Source organism: Arachis ipaensis, chromosome B10 (genome assembly GCF_059453495.1).
Source record: "Arachis ipaensis isolate K30076 ecotype BB chromosome B10, ASM5945349v1, whole genome shotgun sequence".
NCBI lineage: Eukaryota > Viridiplantae > Streptophyta > Magnoliopsida > Fabales > Fabaceae > Arachis > Arachis ipaensis.
The window spans coordinates 98,377,066-98,386,144 of NC_142435.1; the positions used below are offsets into that span (position 1 = coordinate 98,377,066).

General features: G+C 36.9%; 1 non-coding gene across 1 annotated transcript; it reads left to right on the forward strand.

Annotated features, from left to right (window-relative positions):
- Window positions 1–7,724: 7,724 nt before the first annotated feature.
- On the forward strand, window positions 7,725–7,832 carry LOC148581021 (small nucleolar RNA R71). The gene has a single exon (XR_015898614.1). It is a non-coding gene; the product is annotated as a small nucleolar RNA R71 (small nucleolar RNA).
- Window positions 7,833–9,079: the final 1,247 nt, after the last annotated feature.

Here is a 9,079-nt window from a genome sequence, read left to right on the forward strand (position 1 = left end):
AGCTAGACCAAATGGAGCGCCGCAACCGGCGCCGATATGAGAGGGCTGAGCGTCGCAGCAAGCGACGCTATGAGCACCTGAAGCTGATGATACAATCTGGCGATATCCCCTCCGAGCCTGACACACATTCAGAGTCATCTGAGGAGGAGGCGGATGATCACGAGGCAGAGACCCATCCACAGAGTGAGGCTACGCAGGCAGGCCCGAAGCAGGCTGCTTCACAGCAGGAGACATCGCATCAGATCCAGGCTGCAGTCCCAGAGGTTCCTATTCAGTCAACACCTCCTCTGCAGTAGGCAGATCCTCAGACCACCACCACAGAGACTCCAGCTACCCACTCTTCCAGTGATGACACCCCTTCACACCCTGCTTGAGTGAGTATCAGGGACGATGCTTCATTTTAAGTGTGGGGAGGTCGCCATCTCTGGCGTATTTTTTGGTGAACCACTACAGACTCTTTTTACTTTATTTTGCTATTTTTGCTGTATTTTTTTCTCTTTATTTTTATTTTTATTTTCTCAGTACTTATACATTACTATTTTCATGTATTTCTACCCTATTTCTGCATGTTGCACTTTTAGTTCATATTTTAGCCATTTAGTTTAGTTGCAATTCTAACTTATTATTTATAGAAATTGTGGATTAATTAGTATAGTTTACCCTTTTTAGCATAAGATAGCTTAGTTTAAATTGAAAATATAAAAGGAAGTAAACTAGAGACTTGAACATAATAGAAACAATCCACACACCTTGTATATATAGCATTCCATGTTAGTTAGTTAACAACATTTCATCAAAGAGGAACACTAGAACTTTAAAGCCACCTTAAGATTTAAATTGAGAATAATGGGAACTCTTAATTTTACTTGCATGACATACATAACTGATATATGATTTTTGAGTTAGAGAACACACAGCCTGTGAGTTTTGAGCTTAATTGTATGGTTACATTCAAACCATAATTTTTATTTCTGTGTGTTCCGCCCTTCTTATTTATTCTGATGTTCTTTACTTTGTTTTAATCTATATGTCCAATTATAAGATATAGATACATATCAAGAAAGTGATTGAGGCCATTGTTTGATTCTAGCTCACTATTCCCAAATTAGCCTACCTTTTACATCACCCTTGTTAGCCCCCTTGAGCCTTTAAATCCCCTCTTGTTTTATAACCACATTACTAGCCTTAAGCAGAAAAATAAAATAAAAATCCCAAGTTGAATCCTTGGTTAGCTTAAGATAGAAATTGTATGTTGTGTAAGTAGGGAAACCTATTGGGAACATGGATGATAAAAACAAAGGGTAGAAAGTTGAAAAGAATAAAATAATTCAAAATAAAAATTTTTGGGAAGCATGCTCATGTGAAATCAAAATAATTGAATTACCATGTGCATTAAAAAAAACTTTTTTTTTGAATAAAGGGGAATACAAAAGAATTCCCCAAATGCAAAATAAAGCAATGCACATGGGATAAAAATAAGAAAAAATTGAAATATGAGCATGTAACATCAAAAGTGGGAAAATATGGGTAAAATAGGTAAAGAAGCTTTGCTTTACAAAGTATGTATGTTAGGTGAGATCTTAGACTAATCAAGGATTCGCTTAATTAGCTCACTTAGCCTTATACATATACCCTTACCTTTACCTTAGCCCCATTACAACCTTAATTAAAGACCTCATGATTTTTGTATGCCTATAATCTATAATTATTGATTGGTTAGATGAAGAACAAAGTTATAGAAAGTAAGGATAAAAAGAAGAATAGAGTGATTAACCCAATAAACACTGAGTGACTAGAGAGTAAACACAAAATCCAGTGAGGGTTCAATAGCTCATTAACATATATCTCTGCTTGAATTATTAATTGTCTTGCAAGTTTATAAAATATTTTTCTTTCCCATCTCAATTGTAAAAGTGCTTTATCATTATCTAAGGTCTGGCAATATATATGATTCCGTGAGAAATGTGAATTAATTCAACTACATGTAAGCTTTATATACAAGTGAATAAAAAATAATTAGAATTGCATGATTCATTTAGGTAGTTGCATTTAGAATAGATTGCATAGCATAAGATTCCACCACTTCAACCTTACCTTACTCTTTATCTTGGATTTAGCATGAGGACGTGCTATGGTTTAAGTGTGGGGAGGTTGATAAACCCATATTTTATGATATATTTTGTGCTCAAATTGAGTGATTTATTCAATCCTTCACCCACTTATTCATATTAATTGCATGGTTTTACTTTCCCTTCCTTATTATGTGATGTATGTGAAAGACATGTTTCCTATGCTTAAAAATAATTATTTTGATTACCCTTTATTTCCAGTCGATGCCGTGATTCGTGTGTTGAGTAGTTTCAGATCTTCTAAGGCAGGAATGACTTAAAGGATGGAAAGAAAACATACAAAAATGGAAGGAAAGCACAAAACGGAGTTTTTGAAGAAACTGGCAACGACGCGATCGCATGGACGACGCGGCCGCATGCCAGCGCGAATTAACAGCGACGCGACCGCGTGATTGACGCGATCGCGCACCTTGAGCGAAACACATATGACGCGGACGCATGACTGACGCGACCGCGTGACAAGGAAAACTCCACATGACGTGACCGCGTGACCCACGCGGACGCGTGACAGAGGCCACGCACCAGAAATTGCAGAAAACGCTCCTAGCGATTTCTGAAGCCCTTTTTGGCCCAAATCCAAGTCCAGAAGGCACAGATCAGAGGTTATGAAGTGGGGGAATGCATCCGTTTAAGGAGAGTCTCCAATTTTAGTTAGTTTTCATGATTTAGATTTAGTTTGAGAGGGAGATTCTCTCCTCTCTCTTTATGATTAGGATTTAGATTTAGGATTTTATTTGCTTTTAGGATTATCTCTTTTTATCAGGTTCAATATTCCTTTTTAATTACTTATTTTTCCAATTTAATTTATGAATTCTTCCATGTTACAGATTACTCTTTCGAATTAATGTTATTTGAGGTATTTCAGTTTATGATTACTTTCTTTTATTTATGTTACTATTATTCCCAATCTGAAGACATTTTTATTCCAGTAGATTTACTTTTCCCCCTTTTGGCCTTGGTTAAGAAATCAGTAACTCAGGAGTTATCAAACTCAAACATGATCGATAATTGTTATCTTTGCTAATTGAATTGAACTTCAAAAATCCCAATCTTTTCTCAGGAAATAAATAGGATTCGAAGATCAAACTAATTAGTCCCTTGACTTTCTTTTGCTTTAGTAAGAGTTAACAAAGCGGAATTAAGATTCAATTTTCATCATCATTGATAAGGATAACTAGGATAGGACTTCCAATTTCTCATACCTTGCCAAAAGTTTATTTTACAGTTATTTATTTATTTTACAATTATTTATCTATTTCCATTGCCATTTAAATTACGTGTTCCTCATTCTCAAAACCCCAATTCACAACCTTCATAACCAATAATAAGAACATACTTCCCTGCAGTTCCTTGAGAAGACGACCCGATGTTTGAATACTTCGGTTATCAATTATTAAGGGGTTTGTTACTTGTGACAACCAAAACGTTTGTACGAAGGGATTTCTGTTGGTTTAGAAACTATATCTACAACGCGACTATTTTTATAAAAATCTTTACTAGCAAAAATCCCAACGTCAACAGCTACTTTATGAGTCTTGGCTGTGGCTCTAAGCACTTTGTTTTCCAGTATTACCACCAAATACATAAATGCCACAGACACATAATTGGGTGAACCTTTTCAGATTGTGACTCAGCTTTGCTAAAGTCCCCAATTAGAGGTGTCCAGGGTTCTTAAGCACACTCTGTTTTTGCTTTGGACCTCGACTTTAACCGCTCAGTCTCAAGCTTTTCACTTGACACCTTCACGCCACAAGCACATGGTTAGGGACAGCTTGGTTTAGCCGCTTAGGCCAGGATTTTATTCCTTTGGGCCCTCCTATCCACTGATGCTCAAAGCCTTGGATCCTTTTTATTTTACCCTTGCCTTTTGGTTTAAAGGGTTACTGGCTTTTTGCTCTTGCCTTTTGGTTTAAAGAGCTCTTGGCTTTTTCTGCTTGCTTTTCTTTTTCTTTTATTATTATTATTATTATTATTATTATTATTATTATTATTATTATTATTATTATTATTATTATTATTATTATTATTATTATTATTATTATTATTATTATTATTATTATTATTATTATTATTATTATTATTTTCGCATATATATTCTTTTTCTGCAAGCTTTGTATTCACTGCTTTTTCTTGCTTCAATAATCAATTTCATGATTTTTCAGATTATCAAATAACATTTCTCCTTTTCATCATTCTTCAAGAGCCAACAATTTTAACATTCATAAACAACAAATTCAAAAGACATATGCACTGTTCAAGCATTCATTCAGAAAACAAAAAGTATTGTCACCACATCAAAATAATTAAACTAGTTTCAAGGATGAATTCGAAATCATGTACTTCTTGTTCTTTTGTTTTTAGAACATTTTTCATTTAAGAAAGGTGATGGATTCATTGGACATTCATAACTTTAAGGCATAGACACTTAAACACCAATGATCATGTAGTAAAGACACAAACATAAATAAAACAAAAGGTTCAAAAACCGAAAAACAAAAAAATAAGAACAAGGAAATTAAGGAACGGGTCCACCTTAGTGAGGGTGGCGTCTTCCTCTTGAAGAACCAATGGTGTTCTTGAGCTCCTCTATGTCTCTTCCTTGCCTTTATTGCTCCTCCCTCATAGCTCTTTGATCTTCTCTAATCTCATGGAGAATGATGGAGTGCTCTTGATGTTCCATCCTTAGTTGTCCCATGTTGGAACTTAATTCTCCTAGGGAGGTGTTGATTTACTCCCAATAGTTTTGTGGAGGGAAGTGCATCCCTTAAGGCATCTCAGGGATTTCATGATGAGGAACTTCCTCATGCTCTTGTTAAGGTCCATGAGTGGGCTCTCTTGTTTGTTCCATCCTTTTCTTAGTGATGGGCTTGTCCTCATCAATGAGGATATCTCCCTCTATGTCAATCCCAGCCGAATTGTAGAGGTGGTAAATAAGGTGAGGAAAGGCTAACCTTGCCAAAGTGGAGGACTTGTCAGCCACCTTGTAGAGTTTTTGAGGTTTCTCTGGCCTTAGGTGCCATTGATGGTTATGGAAAAACAAAAAGCAATGCTTTTACCACACCAAACTTAAAAGGTTTGCTCGTCCTCGAGCAAAAGAAGAAAGAAAGTAGTAGAAGAAGAAGAAAATGGAGGAGATGGAGTGAGAGAGTGTATTCGGCCAATGGGGAGAAGTAGTGGTTGTGATGTGTGAAAATGGAGTAGTGTTAAGGGGTTTATATAGGGGTGAGGGGAAGGTTAGGTTTTGGCCATTAGGGTTGGGTTTAGGAGGGAAAGGAATTTGAATTTGGAGGTAGGTGGGGTTTATGGGGAAGTGGTAATAAGGTGATTGGTGAAGGGTATTTGGGGAAGAGTGTTATGAGAAGGTGTGAAGAGGAGAGAAGAAGAGGTGTGGTAGGTGGGATCCTGTGGGGTCCACTGATCCTGAGGGGTCAAGGACTTAGCATCCTTGCTCCATTTAGGGCGTGCAAAACGCCCTTAGATTTCACTTCTGGCGTTAAACGCCAGGTTGCTGCTTGTTTCTAGCGTTTAACGCCAGCTTTTCTCCCATTTTGGGTGTTAAACGCCAAGTAGATGCTCTGTTCTGGCGTTAAACGCCAGTTTGGTGCTTGTTTCTGGCGTTTAACGCCAGCTTGATGCTTCTTTCTGGCGTTAAACGCCAGTCTGATGCTTCTTACTGGCGTTTAAACACCAGTAAGCTCTTCCTCCAGGGTGAGCTATTTTTCATGCTGTTTTTCATTCTGTTTTTGATTTTTCAGTTATTTTTGTGACTTCACATGATCATCAACCTAAAGAAAGCATAAAATAACAAAGAAAAATAAATATATATAATTAAATAACATTGGGTTGCCTCCCAACAAGCACTTCTTTAATGTCAATAGCTTGACAGTGAGCTCTCATGGTGCCTCACAGATAATCAGAGCAAGGTTGGGGCCTCTTAATACCAAACTTAGAGTTTGGTTGTGGCCTCTCAACACCAAACTTAGAGTTTGGTTGTGGCCTCCTAACACCAAACTTAGAGTTTGAATGTGGGTACTTTGTTTGACTCTGTATTGAGAGAAGCTTTTCATGCTATCTCTCCATGGTTGCAGAAGGAGAACCTTGAGTCTTGAATACAAGGTAGTCCTCATTCAACTTAAGGACCAACTATCCTCTATCAACATCAATCACAGCTTTTGCTGTGGCTAGGAAGGGTCTACCAAGGATGATGGATTCATCCTCATTCTTCCCAGTGTCTAGGATTATGAAATCAGCAGGGATGTAAAGGCCTTTAACCTTTACTAGCACGTCCTCTACTAGTCCATAAGCCTGTTTCATTGATTTGTCTGCCATCTCTAGTGAGATTCTTGTAGCTTGTACCTCAAAGATACCCAGTTTCTCCATTACAGAGAGGTGCATGAGGTTTATCCCTGACCCCAGGTCACACAGAGCCTTTTCAAAGGTCATGGTGCCTATGGTACAAGGTATTAAGAATTTTCCAGGATCCTGTTTCTTCTGAGGTAATTTCAGTTGAACCAGATCACTTAGTTCATTGATGAGCAATGGGGGTTCATCCTCCCATGTTTCATTACCAAATAACTTGGCATTCAGCTTCATGATTGCTCCTAGATACTTAGCAACTTGCTCTTCAGTAATGTCTTCACCATCTTCAGAGGAAGAATATTCATCAGAGCTCATGAATGGCATAAGGAAGTTCAATGGAATCTCTATGGTCTCTATATGAGCCTCAGATTCCTTTGGTTCCTCAAAGGGAACCTCCTTTCTGTCTACAAGACATCCCATGAGGCTTTTCCCACTGGGACTCACGTCCTCCTCACTCTCTCCAGGTTCGGCCATATTGATTATGGTTATAGTCTTGCACTCTCTCTTGGGATTTTCTTCTGTATTTCTTGGGAGAGTATTGGGAGGAGTTTCAGTAATCTTCTTACTCAACTGACCCACCTGTGCCTCCAGATTTCTAATGGAGGACCTTGTTTCATTCATGAAACTTAATGTGGTCATGGATAGATCAGAGACTATGGTTGCCAGGCCAGAATGGTTCTGTTCAGAATTCTCTGTCTGTTGCTGAGAAGATGATAGAAAAGGCTTGCTATTGCTAAACCTATTTCTTCCACCATTATTATTGAAGCCTTGTTGAGGCTTCTATTGATCCTTTCATGAGAGATTAGGATGATTTCTCCATGAAGGATTATAGGTGTTTCCATAGGGTTCTCCCATGTAATTCACCTCTGCTATTGCAGGGTTCTCAGGATCATAAGCTTCTTCTTCAGAAGATGCCTCTTTAGTACTGTTGGATGTAGCTTGTAATCCATTTAGACTCTGAGAAATCATATTGACTTGCTGAGTCAATATTTTGTTCTGAGCCAATATGGCATTCAGAGTATCAATTTCAAGAACTCCCTTCTTCTGAGGCGTCCCATTGTTCACAGGATTCCTCTCAGAGGTGTACATGAACTGGTTATTTGCAACAATTTCAATGAGTTCCTGAGCTTCTGCAGGGGTTTTCACGTGAAGAGATCCTCCTGCAGAATGGTCCAATGACATTTTTGACAACTCAGACAAACCATCATAGAATATACTTATGATGCTCCATTCTGGAAGCATGTCAGTAGGACACCTTTTGATCAGTTGCTTATATCTTTCCCAAGCTTCATAGAGGGATTCTCCTTCCTTCTGTCTAAAGGTTTGGATTTTCACTCTAAGCTTGCTCATCTTTTGAGGTGGAAAGAATTTGGCCAGGAAAGCACTGACCAGCTTATCCCAAGAGTTCAGGCTATCCTTAGGTTGTGAATCCAACCATGTTCTAGCTCTGTCTCTTACAGTAAAAGGGAAAAGTATAAGCCTGTAGACCTCGGGATTAACTCCATTGGTCTTGACAGTGTCACAAATTTGCAAGAATTCAGCTAAAAACTGATGAGGATCTTCCATTGGAAGTCCATGGAACTTACAATTCTGCTACATTAGAGAAACTAATTGAGGCTTAGACTCAAAGTTGTTTGCTCCAATTGCAGGAATTGAGATGCTTCTTCCATAGAAGTTGGAAGAGGGTGCAATAAAGTTACCAAGCATCTTCCTTATTAGGTTCGGCCATGTCTCCTTCTTTTTCAAAAATTTCTGTCAGGTTCTCTCCAGAGAGTTGTGCTTTAGCTTCCCTTAGCTTCCTCTTCAGAGTCCTTTCAGGTTCAGGATCAGCTTCAACAAGAGTATTCTTATCCTTGTTCCTGCTCATATGAAAAAGAAGAGAATAGAAAAGAAAATATGGAATCTTCTATGTCACAGTATAGAGATTCCTTTATGTTAGTAGAAGAAGAGAAGAGTATTAGAAGGAAAGAAAGAAATTCGAACACAGAGAAGAAGAGAGGGTTCGAATTATGTGTAGAAGAGAAGTGTTAGTGGTTAAATAAATAAATAGAAAGAGATGAGAGAGAAGAGTTTTCGAAAATAATTAAAAAGAAAGGAAAAATATTTTTTTATTTTAATTATTAGTTAGTATTCGAAAATTAAGATAAGAAATAAAATAAAATTAAAATTTAAAACAATTAGTTAATTAAAAAGAATTTTGAAAAAGAGGTTAGTGATTTTCGAAAATATGAGAGGAAATTAGTTAGGTGGTTTTGAAAAAGATATGATTGAAATAGAAAAGTTTTAAAATCAAATAAAAAGTCAAGTAGTTAATTGAAAAAGGTTTGAAAATCAAATTGGAAAAGATAAGAAGTTAGAAAAGATTTTGAAATTGATTTTGAAAAAGATATGATTGAAAATCATTTTGAAAAATATTTGAATTGGAAATTAAAAAGATTTGATTTTGAATTTAAAGTTGATTACTTGACTAACAAGAAACTAAAAAGATATTTTTTAGAGTTTAAAGATTGAACCTTTCTTAATAGGCAAGTAACAACTTGAAATTTTTGAATCAATCATATTAAATGTTAGTATTAATTTCAAAAATCATG